This window comes from Girardinichthys multiradiatus, chromosome 11 (genome assembly GCF_021462225.1).
Source record: "Girardinichthys multiradiatus isolate DD_20200921_A chromosome 11, DD_fGirMul_XY1, whole genome shotgun sequence".
NCBI classification, from domain to species: domain Eukaryota; kingdom Metazoa; phylum Chordata; class Actinopteri; order Cyprinodontiformes; family Goodeidae; genus Girardinichthys; species Girardinichthys multiradiatus.
Window position 1 is genome coordinate 19,756,294 of NC_061804.1, and position 20,569 is coordinate 19,776,862.

Consider the following 20,569-nt stretch of genomic DNA (forward strand, 5'->3'; position numbering starts at 1 on the left):
CACAATCATCCGTATTAAGACAATAAAAGACCTGAAATATTTCAGTTAGTGTGCAATGAATCTAAAATATATGAATGTTAAATTTTCATCATGACATTATGGAAAATAATGAACTTTATCACAATATGCTAATATTTTGAGAAGGACCTGTATATAAATAATTAGGAGTTACCGGATGGTTTCATGTGAGTGATATGTATTAAATTAAGATTTAATATTTTGATCAAATAATGAAATGTGGGAAATATTTCGAGGAACTCCTTCCTGCTCTGCAGTACAGTGTACAGAAGCCACAGAATATGGTAAAATACTTGCTTTTTAGTTGCTTGCTACACACCTTTGGATTAAGCTTTAAAATATTTACGTACTTAATTGTCTTCCTGTTTTTAACAGCTCTGAAAGGATCGTATAATTGTTTTATTTAACATTTTATTGGTAATTGATTGTGCAAGGTTCTAGATAGCCCAGCTTTCACACATTTGTCATTTTAGTTTTAACCTTTGTAAGTGTTTGGTTTATGCTTTTTCATTTATTTTACCTTTCTAATGCTATTTTTCAGTTAAAACAGTTTTAGATTTTGTTTATAGGCCCATTTTGAGCAGGACTCCCTAAATACAATGTGGCGCAGCTGCCCGTCTGTCTTAGCCACCCGACTGGATGAGTGCCAAAGTGTATCTTGGAAAGACAGGAGAAAATTGGAAAGACAGGAGAACATGCAACACAACTATGACACTTGTTTGTTGATCTTGATAAGTCAGGAAATGGCTGTAAGAAAGCCGCTACTTGCTTAAACCTGTCCATATCTACAGTGAGAGCAACTGCAACTATGACAAATAAGGCTGAACAGGGATCCAAGTTTATCTTGCCACCATACACAGCGAGGGGAATGATAAAGGAGGTAAAAATCAATCTCTAAAGCTCATTGTTTGAAAACTGCAGCAAACATTGGCTGCTTGAGCTCCACTGTTGGCAGGTATCTACATGTCAACCTTTTGTTAATGAGTTATCGAAGAAAAAAAAAGCTGTTTCCCTATCAACAACCACAAATGTAACCATTTCCAGCCAAAAATATTCCAGGCAAGTGTCTAATGCTACAGATGATGAACACGTTGAAAGGTGCCTCAGGCTCACCCTAATAAGGTGGAGGATCTGTAATGTTTGGGCCTAAACAAAATCTTCTTAGAGTGCATGGCATCAAAAACTGTTCATAATACCAGGAGAATAGAAATCTGGTGGTGTCTACCATAAAACTGAAAATTGGTTGTCACTGGGTGTTTAAGTTGCATAACAGACCTAAACATGTGGCCAAAACATCACTGAACTGGTACACAAGACATAAAATCTACCTTCTTCCATGACCACCTCAGCCCTTAAATCCTGAGAAGACATGCAAGAAGGGCTGAAGAGAAGAAGGAATTAGAGAGTCTGGACTCTTTGTTCAGACTCCTGGGTTCTCTCAAGTGGTCAAAGATCCCTCGCTCCCTGTATTCTCCAAGTTTGTGAAATGTGATAGAAGATTAAGTACTGTCTCATTGGCAAAAGGGGAACTGTAAAAATATTTCAGCAGGTGTGCCAATAATTGCAACAACAATTAATTGTTAAAAATTATCATTCTTTCCCTTTGAAATCAAACAATTAAACACTCACTTGTTTTCAGATTATAGGGTATTTCTTTGAATTTATTTTACTCATCTCTACCAGGTGTGCCAACACGGTTAGGGCTGCTTTTTATGATTAAAAGTTCAAATAGTAAAAAATGCTAATATGCTTGGAAAAAGAAAAGTAACAAATAATCACAAATTTGATGTGCCAGAATTTGGAATTTTTTGTCCTTTCTGTATAAAAAAAAGTATTATTCTGAGCTGAATTTGTGCAAGGTAAAGGTGGGGTGTATTCAGCAGTCAATTCAAAAATAAATACAATTAACATGGACAGACTAGGACAAATGCTACCAAGGAAGTTATAAAAAAAAAAATCCAGTTGATGAGATGATTTGGTAAAATGTAAATGAGAATTTTGAGTTTTCTAACAACTGAATACCCCTAAACTCACACGCACGTCCCACCCTTGCAGGAAAAATCTAGCGAAATAAATATGAAACACCCTCCTTTGAAAGTTGTCGGTTCTTCTTTTTACATAAGATATTTCTTAACTTGTTAAACTACTGAACAAGAAAAAAGACCTGCAGCATATTAAAATACAAAGGGCTGATTTAAAGTTATTGAAATTTTGTTCTAATGAAGGCACAACTCTGATGATCATATAGACTTTCTGCAATTGAACCCCCCCCCCCCACTGAAATTACAGCAGTGCCTCTTCTAAGGTACGTCTTCATCACCATCCCAAATCTAAAGGATACAATTTTTGCCAATTTTGCTTGTGATATAGCTATAATTATAATTGATTTAGGTCTGAACTTTGAGTGAGCCCTTTTAAAACATTTGATTGCGGCTCTGACTGAACGTTTAGGGTCATTGCAGGAGGGTGAACTTCCACCCCAGTCTCAATTCTGTTGCAACTTCTGACAGACGTTCTCCTAGGATGGCCAAGTGTTTAGATCCATCTGTTTACATAATTTCTGACCATTCCTTCTATACCTCCTATATCTGCTGACGAAAAGGCATCCCCACAGCATGATACAGCCACCACCATGTTTCATCATGCAGATGGGATGATAGTGATGTTCAGTGTTAGTTGCCTGCCACACAAAGTGTTATGCATGCAAGGCAAAAAAAAAATAAGTTTGGCTTCATCTGACCGGAACACCTTCTTCCAACTGCCTGCTGGATCCTCTGCATGACTTCTAGTGTTCTTTCAGTGATGGCATTCTTTTTACCACTGATCCATAAAGGCTAAATTTGTGCAGTGCACAACTATTCTTCAATCCAAGCTTGGAATTTCTCCATCTCTGCCAGAGTTACATTGGGCCTCTTGGCTGGCTTCTCTGATTAATGCATGCTTTCTGTTTTCAGATGATGTTGGAAGCGTGGGATATTGTTTAATAACTTAATCCTGCTTTAAACGTTTCCTCACCATTATTCCTGACTTGTCTGCTATGTTCCTTGGTCCTCACAATGCTGTTTGTTCACTGATGTTCTCTAACAAACCTCTGAGACCTTCACAGAACCGCTAGATGCATACTGAGTTCCAAACACAGTTGGTTTTACCAGATTCTATTTAGAAGTATCAGAGTAAATACAACTTTAGGCTTCTATTTTTTAGATTTTTATTTGTAAAGAACATTAAAAACAATTTAATATTTTCCTTCCAATTCACCATTATGCACTGCACTGTGTTGGTGTACCATGTAATAGCTTGATAAGGTACACTGAAAATTGTGATTTTAGTTGTGATTTTCTGGACATTAAAATGTAGTTTTTCATGTCCCTATAGGCACGTACATTTACAGGGCATTGTGTGGGCTTTTTCACAAAGATTTTGAGGATTAAGATTTAGTTTTTAATCAGAACATTTTCATATTTCATCCCAACTTTGTAGAGGCGTTTTTGAAGAAGGTGCCTTATACATTTCCCAAATTCCACGAAGGTGAGGGAAAAGATGAAGATTAAGATGGGTTGTGAGAGGAAGAAGAAGACGGGGTATATACACACTGCATCATTTGAGAACTGCGGCTGATGTCATTTCCTAAACACCATAATTGGACATCAATGCTTCATCCAGCTGTGAAGAATGGCTAAACGAAAACACACACACACACAACACACGCCCCCAGGGAGAGAGGAGGTTGGTGCCTCACTGATTCACTTAAACCTTAATTGCTCGGACCTCGCAGTCTCTCCCTCTCCCTCGCTTCCACTCACTCACAGACACACCTGAGATGAGCTCCCTCTGAGAATCAGCTGCCCTGGTTGGCCCCTCCTTCATCGGACAGGACCAACACATTAAATGGGTTAAGTCTGCCACCGGGAGCAGGAGGAGAATCTTTCCGTTCAATCCGCTGCATGGATGATCTCAGCTCCGAGCTCTCTCTCTTCTGATTCAACAGTGTAGTCTGAATTTTAATCGTGATTCGTTGTATTTGTAGAAGAAGAAGGACCACCAGCAGCAGCAGCAACAACAGGAGGAGCAGGAGAAGGAGAAGGAGCAGCGCATCTCAGACACAGACCCGTGGGCGGCTGCGGGTGCATCCGTCTGGGCAACAAACTGCCTTATCCCAACAACCCCACATCAACATATGGCGTGGAGAAGTGGGGTTTAAAAAAAAAATAGAATCAGATTAATTCATTCTGGTGTGGGAAAAATTTCCCACCAGCATTTTCACCTAACCAGTTGATATTTTCTAAACAAGTATCTGAAACAAGTGGGGGTGCACATGACACACCGGCAAATTCCCGAAGCCAGGTCCAGCACTAAGACTGAATGAGTCCATCTTGGGCTGTGGGACGGTCTCCTTCAGAGGACAGGACGGATGCAAACGGACTAAACACATCTCGGCAGTTGAAACCAGCCTCAGCCTCTCTGCCACCGGTGCACCAACGGAACGGGAAGGGACTCTGACTCCGGGGGACCAGTTTCTTTGGCAGGTATGGCTGCACTGGTCACCTCTGAGCGAGGGTGTTAAAGGTGATGAAGGTGATTACCCACATGTCGCTCCTCTTGATGCCCGCAGAGCCGCGCTTGTGGCTTCACCTGTTGTAATGTGCGTGGATGGGTGAAGCGTGCTTGTGTGTGTTATCACATACATCAGCACCTAATGCTCGTCTTTATGGCTGGTTAACACGATAAGTGAGTCTACACACTATTTCAGAGTTTTTCTGACCATCTCTGCACGGACGCAGGTGTGCGCTGCGCGCGCCAGTACGCACTGCGTGGGTTTGATCGATGTGATTAGGTGATTATAGGTCCATCACGCGCCATAAGTGTAATTACAGTGTAATTGTCTCGGCACGCAGCGGGGTGTGAAGCACTCCATCATATATCATGCTTGGTGGCTTCATCAGCGGCTCTGATGTTCAGCTTGTAGCAGCTCGTCTCTGATAAATGGAGACTGACTGCAGTCCAAACCCCAACAGCACTCAATGTCAGTGCCAGATGCTCCTAAACTCCACAGTCACTGTCAAATCATGGTCAGATCTGTCACCTGCCTTGAACACACTCATCTGATGCCAAGCAGGAGACACTCCTAAGGATAACTGGCGGATATTTGTCCTCTAGGAAACCGAAATTGTAGGTGCAAGCCAAGTTTTTTTTTCTTCCTTTGTAGGCGTGGGTGGTTGAGTAGGAAAGAGGGAGAGGTTGTTAGTGAGCATATATATTTTTGACATGTAGCAGTAGACACCAGCTGTGTTCCCCTTATCTGTGGATGCGTCAGACCATGATGTCCAGTCTTTTTTCTTCCCATCTGTTGAAATCTGTCATTGTCATTTCAGTCCACCTGAGAGAAGGACAGTGATTCACCCCTATCCATCATTGCTGCTTCAGCTGATCAATTTAAGTTTTATTGTTTTAGTTGTGATACATCAAAAATCAATACAGTGAATTGTGGTGTTCCACAGGGTTTAATTTTAGGTCCTGTACTTTTTAGCCTTTATACGTTTTGTTTTGAAAACATAATTTTGGGGTAACAGTCAACTTCTATAAATATCCAGATGACACAAGCTAAAACGCTTTACCGTTTCATTTTATTATATATTATTTTTATTTGTAGCAGCACATTGAAGCTTCAGTGTGTTAGATACCACTGAGGGTCAACTGAGGGTCGGCTGTTTTTTTTTTTTTTCAGCACACATTAAAAAGCAATCGAGTGAATTGGGGTGGCCCAAAAGGATTGATTTTAGATCCAATGTTTTTCAGGCTTTATATGCTTCTTCATGAAGGTATCATCAGGAGAAAAAATTCAGTATCTATGCAGATTACACAGCACTTCATATTGCAATGTCGCCTGTTAACACAAGCAGATAACAAGCTCTATAACAGTATTTTACACTGATCAGGCATAATATGACTGCCAGTTTGTTGGTCCCACTTTTGTTGACAAAATTAGCCCTGACCTACAGAAGTCTGCAATCTTAAAGACCCATAAAGTGGTTCTGTGGTACATAGCACCAAAATATTACTAGCAGATCGTTTTTGTTCAGTAAACTAATAGGTAGAGCCTCCATGGAGCGAACTTGTTTGTGCAACACATCCCAAAGATGCTCAGTTGGATTAAAAAAAATTGGCAGCCAAATCACAAGCTCTCAGCCATTGTTTAACTGCTCAAACAATTAAAGAACCATTTTTGCATTGTGGCAGCTCGCTCTGGCTGAAAGAGATTTACTGATCCAGACGGGAAACACCACACAAAAACTGGAGTTTTGGAGAAGGTCTGACCCAGCGGTCCAGCTCTTATAATCTGGCCCTAGTCAAACTTGCTAAGATCCAAATCCATATGTCTCATTTCCTGCTAAATCAATAAGTAAAAGGGGATATTACTATCCAAAAAATATTAATCTTTTAAGCCAATGTAGAGAAATTAAGGAAGACTGGATGACAGCAGTGCTCATTTGTCTGGCCTAAAAAATAAAACAATTTCTCAATTACAGCTTCTTTACTCTGAGCTGTGAGTAAATAACAAGAACAAGGAGAAAGGCCACACCACACCAATTTTAAAGTCCCTACAATCATCAAGCATTACTGTCCTCACCTCTGGATTGAGCTTCCAGGAGGCCTGAGAATGGCTGAGGGTCTTTATTTTAGCAAATAAACTGAAGACGAATATTTCAATTTTTTTTCCAAAGGGTTTAGATTGTCACTTTTTAATTCTCAGTAAAGTCTGTTGATTGATTGATTGATTGATTGATTGATTGATTGATTGATTGATTGATTGATTGATTTGTCCAAAGGTGTAATGATGAAGTGCTGTTGCAGCTGATATTCCGGATTGAGCTAAATGACCCAAGCTAAACTTCTAGAGAGGCGACTGTAGGCACCACAGGCAGTGGCTCTCTAGAGGAAATGTTTTTAGAATGCGGGTTTGATGGGTTAGAGAAAGACAGCTGAGATCACAGCTGTGCTGTGACTGCCTGTATATGCCCAAGGTGACATCAGTATAGGACACTGACACTGTGTTGTGCAGAAGGGGGAAGCAAGGGCACTGGGAATAACTTGATTTCCATTTATCATTTCATCATTGGTTTAAATTCTGTAAATCCAATAAAAAGCATTTTTATTGTAGCTGGCTTGTTGATGCTGCACATGTCCCCCTTTGATCTATAAATTGTCCCTCCCTCCTTTGTTTGGCTTTGTGGTCTGTGGCAAATGATAAATCACAGCAATTTACCTTCATCCAACATTGGTGCTTCAACTGATCAACTGATGTTTCATTGTTTTCATCAGTTGGCAGGAGCCTTTATTGCAAAAGACGTGCAGAGCAACCAACTGGTTTAGTGGGTGGCCTGGATTTAAAGAGATGTATTTGTTGATTTACATGTTACCTAAAGCCTTCTACAGACCTCAGGTGTCAAATAAAGCACTGCAGAAATAATGGTGCCATGGAAAAGTATTGCCGTTCCCACCAAAAACTTTAATATTTAATATTAGGAATTTATATGACAGAACAAAATAAGGTTTTGTGTATTTGGGAAGCAGCAGGAAAATAATGCATGTTTTTAAACATTTTTACATATAAAAATGTGAACTGGGCTGAAAGTCTTTTGGGTTCTGTTTGTACCAGATTTGAATCTAGAGATTCAGTTCCATTGTCCATTTGTCTATGCAAAATAGTTCATTCAGACTATATGGAATCATCTATGATGAACAATTTTTAAGCCACAAATTCTTAACTGGATCTAGCTTAAATGACGTGCTTGAATTAGTGTACTTATTTTTCGTCAATGTAGCATAAATATGCAAAGAACTAATTTGGCGTAATCCTACAATATCTTTTTTTTCCTCTTAAAAAATGTTAAGTATTTTTCTTTGCACTGAAATCTGAAAACAGAAATAAAATAAATTTTGATTCTTTAAGTTTTCCAACCAAACAGAATTCTCTATATTATATGCTTGCAAAACTTTACAAGTTGTCTTTTCTCCACAGGTCAAGCAGGTTTTGTGGGTCTAGACAAGCTTAATTTAGCAAAGGTAAAATTGTCTCTTTGGATTAAACAGGTTGCTGAATCCTGATCTAAACCATTACATTGTTGCATAGACTAAATGTCCAAGGTCATTCTACTGCTGAACCGTAAACTTTCACTCCAGTCTCAAGTTTTTTGCGATTTTAAACAGTTCTTTTTTTTCTGGAATTGCCTTGTATTTAGTTCTATTTGTTTTCCCATTAACTCAGACCAGCGTTCTTCTCTCTGCTGAAGAAAAATACCCCCACGACATGATGCTGCCGCCAATATGTGTTATTTGTCTGCATTTAGCATATAGGCATTTTTGAAATAGGCCAACAAAAAAAAATATTTTGATCTCAATTGCCCAGAGCACCTTCTCGTACTAGGCTTTTAACAATTTCTTTAATCTTGCCACTTTTACACAAACCATGTTCTCTAAAAAACTATGAGGCCTAAAAACAATGGCTATATACTAAGGCAATTTATTGCACTGGGTTTTCTTGCAAATGTATGCAAAAGAACAATTTTTTTATTTTTATTTGTAAAAAAATAATGGAAAACCATGTATTGTCCTTCATGTTTGTTCAACTGTGCCTGAATGCAGGTCTATGATATGGAAGTTGGATTTTTCTGTTATCCTATTAGTGCTGTCTACCTGTGAAGGCCTTTGGATGGGCTGCTGAAAAAAAAAAATTCTGACCCCTTTCTGCCTTTCTGGTAATGTTTTTGTCTACCTTGGGAATAATACGAGGAATGTGGAGGGGAAAAAGGCTGATTCTTCCCCTCGAAGCCTGTTCTCAGTCTCTTTTCCTTTATTTGAACCTCTCCTTTGGGTGTAAATTTGTTCTCACTGCAGACTCGAAACTGGGCTCCCTGGTGTGCAGGTGACCCCACAGTTCAAACACTGTCAGCCAGACAACTTTTATTCGCTCTTTTCACCCTCTTTCCTCCAACCCATCCCATCCCACCTATCAACCCGCAAACCCGTCTATCGTTACGCCACTCCTCCTCCTGCACTCAGGCAATGGAGGCAATGGAGCTTATCAGATGGAGGCTTTCTGCTAAAAACTGTCTGTCAGCTCTGATGTCCATCTCTTTGACAGCATTCAGTGATTTCACAAGTTGGTTTAAAAAAACCGAGAATAGAAAGGAGGATAACAGACAGTGACAGATAAAAGAAAAAAGAATACAACTGGGACTGATTTTAGTGATGTTTTTTTTTTGTTTTTTTTTGTGACTGCTGGATTTTGCCATAGCTGAGTGTGTGTTTTCTGTTAGGGGAACAATTATGAGAACAGATGGACATTGAAATTTCAAAATTACTATCATATCATATGTAATTAATTTGTCTATTAATTATGATTAATGTGCAGACACTGTTTAATTTAGGTAGCTTAATAATTTGTGTTATTATTTTTCTGTAAAAAAATGCATTCCCAAGAGATGAAACATACAAAACCTCACATAAACGCAGTGTGCATTTGCAGCCTCCATGTATTAATTCCATGTATTAATTCAAAAACCAATGTACGGCAAAATTTCTCTATTAGAGTATTAAAAAACAAGACAGACAAGATCAGAAGAACTAAAAACTAATGATAAAGCTATGCACATGATTTGTTGTGAAATATTAATATGTATTTTGAACAATCGAAAGGTCAAGTGGCAAGTCTTCATGAAACCATCAGAACAATATAAAGTCTGGCAAAAAATAAAAATATAAAGAAATAATAGTGTGTTTTGCAAAGGTACCCACTTGTCAACAGCTCCTACACAAACCCAAAAGATGAAATGCCTCACAGTTCACGGGGTAAAGTGAACGAAGAGTCAGCTTTGGGTTTGCTCAGCATATCCATCAGCCTTTCAGAAAGCAGAGTCACAGCAGGAGTCATCCAGTGGCTGAATATAAAATATCAACAAAGAAATTGTAGAATGCAATATGTCTACAAAAAAGAGAACATTTAAGTAAATAAATAAATAACAGGAGAAGGTACTTAAAATTTTACACATAGAATTTTCTTATCCACTCAGATGCATTTCTATAATACCATAACAGGAAAATGAAAAAAGACAAAACTGAATCAACATATTTAATTAAAAATTAATTTAAACCAAAAAGCTGAACTGAAAATATCATCCACACAGGGTCACAGGGGGACATGTGGCTGTCTCCAGTGGTCAGTGGCAGGGTACACCCTGGACAGATCACCAGTCCATCACAAGGCAATACAGAAACACACACACACACACACACAAGGCCAATTTAAAGTAACTAATTAACCTAACAGTCATGTTTTGGGACTGCGAAAGAGGAGTACCTAGAGAAACCCCACTGGGAGAACATTCAAGAAAGACCCCAGGTTGGGATTTGAACCTAGAACCTTTTTGCTGCAAGCCAACAGTGCTGATATCTGTGCCACCTAAATTGAGCACATTCAATGCATAAGAGACAAACACCTATTTTTCTCACTGTCTGACATTAAATGGGACAAAATATTTATTTTTAGAGAATGTCTTTCTTACATTCTTCAACATCAGAAGTTTATATACACCAGGATAACTATGCTTTTGAAAAAGCCCAGATGAAAATGTCATGGTTTTGTAAGATTATGTTTTAGAACAACAGTAGCACACATTTAGATGTTTTTTAAGGCAACACCTCAACAACACCACTTTGTTGTGTGTCATCATGGGAAAATCCTAAGAAATCAGGTAAGATATCAGGAAAACATGTATGTGCCTCCACAAGTCTGTTTCACACTCAGGTACACTTTATGGATACCTGAAGGTTCCTTATTCATCTGTTCAAGGAATTACTTATATGCAAGTTTAGACAGCATAGGAATGTGAAGCCTTTATGCTGCTCAGGAAGGAAATGGGTCTGTGTCCTGAAGGTGATCATGTTTCAAACCCAATGTGCGTGTCAACCCAAGAATAAAAGCAAAATACCTTGTAAATATGCTGGCTGAAGCTGGTAAAATAGTGTCATTATCCACAATGTAACAGGTTCTTTACTGACAAAAGCTGAAAGGTCATTTGGAGAGGAATAAACCACTACTCCAAAAGCAACAGAAAAAGCCAGATTGTAACATACAAATGCTCTCAGATACACGGACAAGTTTTGGTACAAATGGGTGTTCCAGATTAACAATGACCCTAATCATACCACCAAGCTAGTTACAAAGTGGCTTAAGGAAAACAAAGGCAAATCTCGACATCAGTCCCGTAGAAAACTTGTGGGCAGAGCTGGAGAGGCGGCTCACAAGCCTCAGTTTCACCAGTTCTTTCAGGAGGAATGGGCCAAAGATTCCAGCAAAGCTTGAGAGAAGCTTGTGGCCTTAATGTTTGACCCAATTCACACAGCTTAACGGCAACTCCACCACATACTGAGGAAATGGATGTAAACCCATGATTTTGCAGAAATTTATAAAACAAAATAGATCTCTGAAGACATTTAATGAAAATAAATCATTTTGATAATCCAAGCTGACCTAAACAGGAAAAGTTCAGTTTGTTTTAACAGCAGACATGGAGAATAAAAAGGTTATCTGTCTTTTTAGACAGTATATGTATATATTTGTGGGACTATGTGCTGAAGTTATTTAACTTACAGTGAGAAGTTCGTTGATCTTTAAATAAGCCTCAGTGGGGAACCGTTCATATGTGTCTGCTGATTCCAGCACCCAGCTTTGTTTTGCCAAAGTTCCAGCTGTTTTAAACATTTCAGTTGTTGTTCTGACTATATCTGGGCAAGTTTGGGTGAGTAGCCTTTTACTGGTAGACATTTCCTACAGTATTTATTTGTCATTTTGAAAAGGGGCTGGGAAAACTGGGCTTCTGTGTCACATCATTTCTGTGTCACATCCTTGTTGCAGAGTGTTGGGATTATGAATCTGAGAATATTATTTAATATTTAATATTAATATTTTAATATTTTATCAAATAATATTTCGGTCTGTTAAGGGTTGTCCTGTGAATATCAGCCCAGTAAGCCAATGGTATTAGGACAAAATAGAAAGGTATGAGACGAGCTCTGACATTATTGAACAGCACAACTCTGTACACACATGGAATGAATTCACACAATTTCTTAAAATACAAGAATTTATTAACAAAAATAAGTCAACTCAAAGTCAAACATATTTCAATCAACAAACTCTTTACTATGCTAAAACAATCCAACTAAACTACCAAGCACAATTAAGTTTGAAGAAACGTCCACAGTCTTTAATCGGTTAGCTACAGCTAACCTCCTTAGCTGTGGGGAGTGGCTGCTGTTCTGTCGGCCATTCTGTGAACAAATGATTAGATTCTAGCTAACCTCTGTAGCTGTTGATGAAAGATGGCCCGTTCTGTCCGCTAACCACCCTGCACGTTACCGTTACCGTGGTGATGGGGTCTCTGCTGTCTTCCTTCCAGACTGGGAGACCGCTCCGCTCGGCTTCATAGAGACCACGTCTTTGTAGGGAACCTCTCTGGGACAGACAGTATTTCATTTGTACTTAACTTTGCATAGAGTCTATGTCTGTTTGCCAGCAAAGAGACATCAGCGTGCTTGTCTCCCCGTGTGGAAGAGGTCAGCTTGTTGGAGAGGGGGTGCTCTTATTCAGACAGTGGCATCATGGGAAGTCTGCTGCTACTTTAATGTCTCTATGAAGGGACGCCCACCAAAACCTTCTGGAGATGAGGGCGATGGTTCGGCTAGAGCCAGGATGGGCCGAGAACTTGGATGGATGGAACCAGTGGATCAGGCCGGACCGGACGGTTGATGGGACGTAAATCCGATTTGGGGGTCCGGTTCCGGGATCTGGTTCAATCCTGAGACCTGGGATACCAAGTTCTCCACATCCCATGTGAGGGCTCCAACAACACAACTTGATTGAAGGATGGGAGCAGGTTCCTCGTCAGAGTCGTCTGGGAAGAACTGTCGAGAGAGGGCGTCGGGCTTGATATTCTTGGAACCAGGTCTGTATGAGATCAAGAGGTTAAAACGGGAAAAGAAAAGGGACCAACGAGACTGGCGAGGGTTAATGCATTTGGCTGCTTGAAGGTAGGTTAGGTTTTTATGATCTGTCCATACCACAACTGGGTGTTCAGCGCCCTCCAGTCAATGTCACCACTCTTCCAGGACCAGTTTTATTGCCAGAAGTTTGCGGTCTCCCACATCGTAATTTCTCTCTGCTGGATTGAATCTGCGGGAGAAAAAGGCACAAGGGTGAAGTTTGCTGTCAGAATCAGAAACTTGGAACAGCACAGCTCCTGCTCCAATGTCGGACGCTTCTGCTTCTAGAGTGAATTGTTTTGAAGGGTTTGCGTGAATGAGAATGGGGCTTGAGAGAAACTGTTCTTGAGTTTGTGAAAAGCAGCATCTGCCTGTGGAGTCCACTCAAAAGGGTGTTTAGTGGAAGTCAGAGCGGTTAATGGGGCTGCAGTTTGACTGTAGTTTCTGATGAATCTCCTATAAAAATTGGCAAAACCCAAAAACTGTTAAAGCTGTTTACTAAGTCAGGAGTGGCCAATTCGAGTACAGCCTTTATCTTGTGTGGATCTGAACGAACCTGCCCACCCTCACATTTTTCAGCTTTCACATATAATCTGTTCTCTAGGAGGCGTTGAAGGACCAGGCGGATGTGTTGTTGATGCTCCGAGTGTCAGGGTCCGGTTGTGTGTGTGTGGGCACGCGTGCGTGTGCTTTTTCTTTTGTTTGCTATGTTCTCAGATGGTGCTGGAGTTCTCAGGTGCGCAGGGTGACAGGTGCGACTTATCCGCTGATTGCTTGGAGGTGTATTTAAGCAGGAGGCTGCCAGCACTTCATCGCCAGAGTGTTTTGCCTTCCATGGTATAAGGTCAAGCCACAATTTATCTTTGCTATGTGCTATGCTTTTTGTAACCTTTGCTTATGCTCCTTTGCAGGCTGATTTACCTGAACCTTCGTATTAACCTTGTTGATGCCTGACTATGCTCTCAGCATTGTTTGCTGTTCGGATTTTCGTCTTCTGGAGAAAGGTCTCCTGTTCTTTTGTGGATTAAGGTTCAAGATCCTTGTCTACTTCATCTGGACAACAACCAGCTGGCAGCTTCTTGTATTTTCCCCATCATCCGGACCAAGCCATAAGCGTGCCCTGTCCACCCTCCAACGCAAGCACATTCACCTCGGACCTTTGTTGGACGCACCTAGTCCTCTTAAGCCGCACCAGAAAAGTCATAAGCCCGGACCCCGAATCCCTCAACCCCTGGCGGTTAGACTACCTCTTCATAGTAAGCCAATCCTTAATGACAATAGGTGTTTTTTCTCTAGTCCGTTTCCATTATAGTTCCTTGTCTCACCATCCATTTCCTTTTCTTTCTGAACAGTTGGCGATCTACCCGTACCAGTTCCAGAACTTTTAAAATTTTTTTCTTGTTTATGAAAATAAATCTTCTTCATAATCTAGTCTCCTCTTCAGAGTGTTTTTCTGCATGTGGGTCAGATCTTTAACGAGTAAAATGACACTGAGAGGTTCTTGAAGTAAATGAGGATGTCATCTAGATACACAAAGACAAAACGATCGATGAAGTCCCTCAGGACATCATTCACTAGGACCTGAAATGCGGCCAGGGCGTTTCAAAGGCCGAAAGGCATAACGAGATTCTCAAACCCCAAGGGGTCTTAAGTTGTTTTCCATTCGTCCCCCTGGCGGATTCGGACGAGATGAGAAGCATTTCGGAGGTCGAGTTTGGAGAATATGGTTGCATCTTGTACAGGTTCAAATGCGGAAGAAATGAGTGGAAGAGGATATTTGTTCTTTATTGTGAAAAGATTGAGTCCCCTGTAATCAATGCATGGACGAAGGGATCCATCTTTCTTTCCCACAAAGAAAAATCCCACCCCTAGAAGAGACGATGAGGGACGAATGATGCCTGCAGCTAGGGATTCAGTGATATATTTTTCAAGAGTTTGTCGTTCTGGGCGTGAGATATATAGTCGACTGGATGGCAGAGGAGCCCCAGAGAGAAGGTCAATGGAGCAGTCGTGTGGCCTGTGAGGGGGTAAGGACAGAGCCTTGGTCTTACTGAAGACCTGTTTTAAATCCATACACACTTCAGGGATTAAAGTTAAGTCTTGGTACTCCGCTGTTCCAGGATCAGGTTCAGGTTGTTTGGGAAAAACGGCTGAATGTAGACAGGATGAGAGGCAGTTTGTGGACCAGGAACCTATTTGACAGTTTGACCAATTAAGGAGTGGATTGTGTTTCTGGAGCCAGGGAAAACCTAACACTAGGGGATTCTGAGAAACAGGAAACACGAAGAACGATATCAGTTCTTGATGACTGCCTGAGATTACTAATTTTAGAGGCTTGGTCTTGTGTGTGATGTATTGCAGGTTCTTACCTTCAATGGCAGAAACCAGGTGAGGGAAAGGAAGAAGTTCTGTATCAATCTGAGCCTGCTCCACCAACCGTTGGTCGATTAAATTTTGCTCACTTCCTGAGTCAATGAGAGCAGATAAGTGGAGTGAATCTTGGGAGAACAAGATGGTAGCTGGTATGGTGAAGTTAATGGTAGGGGTGAAGTGATGGTCGGTCAGCTTCCCCTTTACACCAGGCAGTCCCTCTCTTTTGGTCACACTGGACAAGAGGCGATAAAGTGTCCGTGTGTCCCACAGTATAAACACTACTTGGATTCCATTCTTTGTTGGCATTCTTCTGGGGAGAGTTGAGTTTGACCAGTCTGCATGGGTTCTGGGGTGGGTAAAAGTGGTTCAGGGCGAGGTGCTGCAGCTGAGCTCAGAGGTGCCTGTAATCACACAGCAATCTCTTCAAAATGTGACTTTCTTCTATCTCTTAATCTATTATCTATTTGATAGCTAAAGCTATTAACTCATTCAAAGTTTTGGGTTCATCTAGCAAAACTAACTCATCCTTCAAAGATTCGTCAAGGGACTGGAAAAAGGGCGGCTCTAAGAGCGCAGGTGTCCCAACCTAATGCGGCTGCTAGTGTGCAAAACTCTATAGAAAACTCTGAAATTGGTTTATTTCTTTGTTTTAACACCCACAGACGGCGGGCTGTATTGGTCTGGTCTAATTCAGTGTCAAACATCTGCTTGAATTCACTTAGAAAATCATTATAAGTGCAGCCGAAGTGGTTATGATCGGTAAAGCGAGCCTCAGCCCATCTTAATGCCTTTCCAGTCAGGAGTCCTAAAATAAAGGAGATTTTAACATCGTCATGGGGAAAGGATTGTGGAGAACGATTAAACACCAGGGAGCACTGTAGGAGGAAACCTCCACCACAACCAACCTCACCGGAAAACTTCTCCGGGTTGGGGGAATGACATCACAGGAATGAGGAAGTTGCTGTCAGACAGTAGACTCAGCAGCGCCCTCTGGTGCAGCGGGGCTTAGGCTGTTCAGAGTATGCTGGAGTAATGAGGACATCTGTTGGTTGGTGTGGCGTTGTTGTTCCAGGAGGGATCGAAGTGAGTTTCCGTGGGACTAGACCTGGAGGCTTTGATCTGAAAGAGTCCTCCTGAATGTGTCCGCTGGGTCAGATTGGCCTGAGTGTCCTGTCATCGTCATCGTTTCTCTAGCTGCTCTGACCCACATGCAGGAATACACTCAGGAAGCAGGAAATGTTTAACAAGATTATTATGGAATATTTTGAATGCTGGAGAACAAGGAACTCGCTGCTGTATGGAGAAAGGATCAATGGTAAGTAGCAGAAATAATTCTGGGTTGTTGATCTTGATATATATTGCTTACAGGTGGTGACTTGCAGATGCGCCGGGGGGAGGAGAGCATGGATGGAAACTCCAGGAGTGTGTCAGGTAAGTGAATGGTGCAGGTGAATCCTGTCTTACTTGCACTTGAAGTTGAGGTGGCACCAGGTGGGTGATCTTGGTGGGGAGCACAGGAGGGTGAGGCAGGTTCGTTCACAAGAAGTCTGAGGAGCCTTGTTACCGGAATGCAGCCAACTGAGAAGATAATACGTGAAGTTCTCTTGCAAAGAGTGGATCTGGGTTTTCTGCATAAGCAGACTGGATACAGAAGCTCGGGACTGGAGGTAACCTGGGAAGGAGGACACGAGAAGGTAAGTACTCAGAATAATCACAAAGAGATTTGTCTTGGCCAGCTAGAGTTACCACTGCAGGTTAACACTCAGGCACTGGAGTGTTGGCAGCGTTGGGTTCTTATGCTCCTCTCCTGATGAGGCTGATGGAGAACACCTGTGGACTCAGCTCCTACCGTACGTCTGGTGCCATCTAGAGGTTGGATGGGGTTAGTAGCAGGCAAAAACAGGTGAACAGAAAAACTCCCAGAACTCCGATAATAACTTATGTAAATTTAGGGGCCCTGTCCCAATACCCGCACTTCCACCCTTGTGTCCCTGAATTTCGCGTTCCCGTTAATGGGTTTGAGTCCATAGTGTGTCCCAATCCTCCAGAGTGGTCCTTAGCCCCGCCCCCTTTGTGCCCCACATCCGCCCTTCGGCGAAGCCCGCATCGAAGCGGACTTCCCCGAAGTATATTACCCACAATTCACTGCTGCAGATGACGTTCTGAGCAAAAACCAATCACAACCGTCAACGTAACCAGCCATCAAATCAGAATAATAAGAACTGCGTAAACTTTAGACAGCAAGCCGACAAATATTTTTTTACTGGTTTTACTGGTTTTTTTGCTGGTTTTCCAGGCTAAACATTGTAAGATACCACTGAGTTCAGAATGAGTCTGGGCAGTCAGTAGGCCATAACACTGAAGTTACCTTTCAAACAAACACTGGCACGGCGAGAGTCTGGTGTATAAGCCTCCGTCGCTTCCTGCACTTTCTTCTCCTCAAAACAATTGCTTGTTGCAGTTTTAAACTGATTTTTTAGCAGCAAGACTGTGAAAACAGTGCTGGTTCCCGCCCTTTTTGATGTTGCAGTTACGGTGCAGAGGTGCAAGTTGATGACGTAACCCTCACTGTCCGAATTCTCCAATTTTGCACGCTTGTAACCTGCGCATTTCAACCCCTACATGCACTTGTACAAAGAAAACACTTCATAGAGGGGCGTAGAGTGTAGTGTGGGTATTGGGACAGGGCCAGGGTTTGTCTGACACATTTTTGATGGTTTTGATTGAGGTGACATTAAGCAGCAGTCTGGCTCTACCTTCATCAATTAATGAATTTGGAAACTAAACATGAAAAATGAAAAACTAAAGCTCCTCTTGAGTGATATAAATTTTGTAACACAGCACATACTATTCAGGAGAAATGTCAGAGGAGGGTATTTATAAAGCAGGACAATCGCCTCCATATTTTGCAACTGTTTTTTCTTCCGCTGTTTGCTTTATTTCTACACTGGATTCACATAGCAGTAAGGAATAAAAACACCAATCAGTCCAGTAGATGGGTCACAATGTTTCAGCCTCAAACACAAGAGATAAATAAGTGATCAAATAATCACAGAAAAATATTTTACTTAAAATATTTTACTTTTAACTTCGCACATTTTAAACCCTGATAGTTGGACAAAGTTCTGCACTGCAAAGTGAAGAGAACCAATACACATACATTGAGGATGATTTTATCAGGGTAAAATCTCAATAACTTGTCTGTGATTATAAACTATTCATTTTATTTAATAAATTCAGTGAAATCAAGGCCCACTGATTTCCTATCTCCTCCACCCCCCTCACTGCTTACAAAGCACCACAGTCCCTCATCTGACCATCAGGGCAACTGATGTAAAGGCCAGAGATTCCTGACCTATGTCATGGAATACAGGTGGAGTTGAAATGTGTTTATTAATGTATGAAGGAATCTTCATACAATACATTCTAATGGAATGTTCTGCAATCATATGGTTTATATTCTGTGTTTTTTATAAAGGTAAATGATCTCAAGCACTATTTAGACAATATATTTGAACAGATAAATGATTAGTAAAAAATAATTCACCTTTTTAAAGAGGAATAAATCTACCTTCTGTGGCATCCTTGCGTTAGTGCAGAGAGGTCAATGAAGGTATTTTAGGAAAAGATTTGCCTTTGCTCATAGTTTCAGAACTGGAATCACATGCAAACTCAGGTTTGCAAACATTTAGGGCCTGTGATTAACTCTGGCACAAACCGACACCCTGTGGAAGAATTACAGTCTCCCTTTAATTCATTCAGTGGTTAATCAATGCTCATGATATAAGTTTTGTTTTGAAACATTAAAATCCCGAAGCATTCAGATAGATGTTGTAATTTATGCTCAGGCATGTGTCAGGATGTTCTTTCAACAACTGTCCCCAGGACGGCCTACTTCATATTAGCTAGCCATGCATTTTACTCATTGGAGTTAAATCACGGTACAGTAATGTAGCTACCAATATGTTATTACTGTTTGATAGTACTATCCAAACATCATTACTAGAACACCACTTGTCACACAAGTCATCAGACCATCTGAAGTTAGTTTCTCCACAGCAAGATGTTTGGCCCTAAAAAGTAAATTCAATCTAAAGGTAAACATGGAAGGAAAGTTAAAATTATATTATAGCAATAGGCCAACATTATTCATACCCCTGGCAGATTGAGATTTAAAATTATCTTTTGATTTTATCAACATATTTGTTTTGACTGCAAGTAATACTAACATTTTGGAGTGACACAGCCAGTGTTGCAAACCAAATCTAATCTAATTGAATCTGTGCAGTGAGTTAAAGATTAGGGTGATGGCAAGAATAATTTTGGGCTTAATGCCTGGTCCACATGACAGGATTTTTATGCCGATTACTCACCCAATCTTAACCTTCAGACATGACCCAATCACCGTGATGGCTCTTAAGATAATCTTCTGAGAAATTCCAGCGGTGTGTGGTGTGTTAAGTGCGATCTAGTCTGCTTGGAGGGACGTCGGGACCGCTCCGACCTCAAATTGAGGATATTCAACATGTTTGATTGTCTTGGCCCGATATCCTACCGTGTGGGGTGTTCCCCAAGGACAAACGAGCACGCAGTCTGTTGAATGTGACGTGTAGCCAATCAGACCACAAGGTGACAGAAACACAGAGGGAAATTACTATGAACCCAAGTTTCGTCTCGAAAGGATTTGCGAATTTTCCCATCTGAAATCTGTTCGTGTGTGGTGTGTTGTAAATGCCATGTGGCTAGACACCACACACTGTAGGACCAAACCTGTTATACCTAGGCTTTTTTATTGTCATGTGTGGGTTCTCTCAGGTTTTGAAAATTAACCAACAATTTTAAAATCTTGCCGTGTTAAATCTTGTCCCCAGTCGAACACTCTCCCCTTCATTTGGCTCAGACATTGAGCAAATTGCAGCTGAAGCTAAATATTGTGTTAAACATGCAAGAGGACCATTTGAGGGGACAATTATTGATTTAACACTTTCTACAGACATCAGCAGATATTTTGAAATGACAGAGGAAACATAAAAGTAAAACCCGCTGGAAAAGAAAACTTTTTCTTGCCTGATAAACTTTATGTTTACGAAACACAGCAACAGTCACTTCAGTGTAGATTTAAGGAAATAGATCATCT

General features: G+C 40.9%; 1 protein-coding gene across 1 annotated transcript in view; it reads left to right on the forward strand.

Annotated features, from left to right (window-relative positions):
• Positions 1-3,749: 3,749 nt before the first annotated feature.
• Positions 3,750-20,569, forward strand: part of caln2 (calneuron 2) — a 62,227-nt gene continuing 45,407 nt past the window's right edge. Inside the window, exon 1 of the mRNA XM_047380085.1 lies at positions 3,750-4,544. The gene's annotated coding sequence lies outside the window, so the exon portion shown is untranslated. The remainder of the gene's footprint in view (positions 4,545-20,569) is intronic.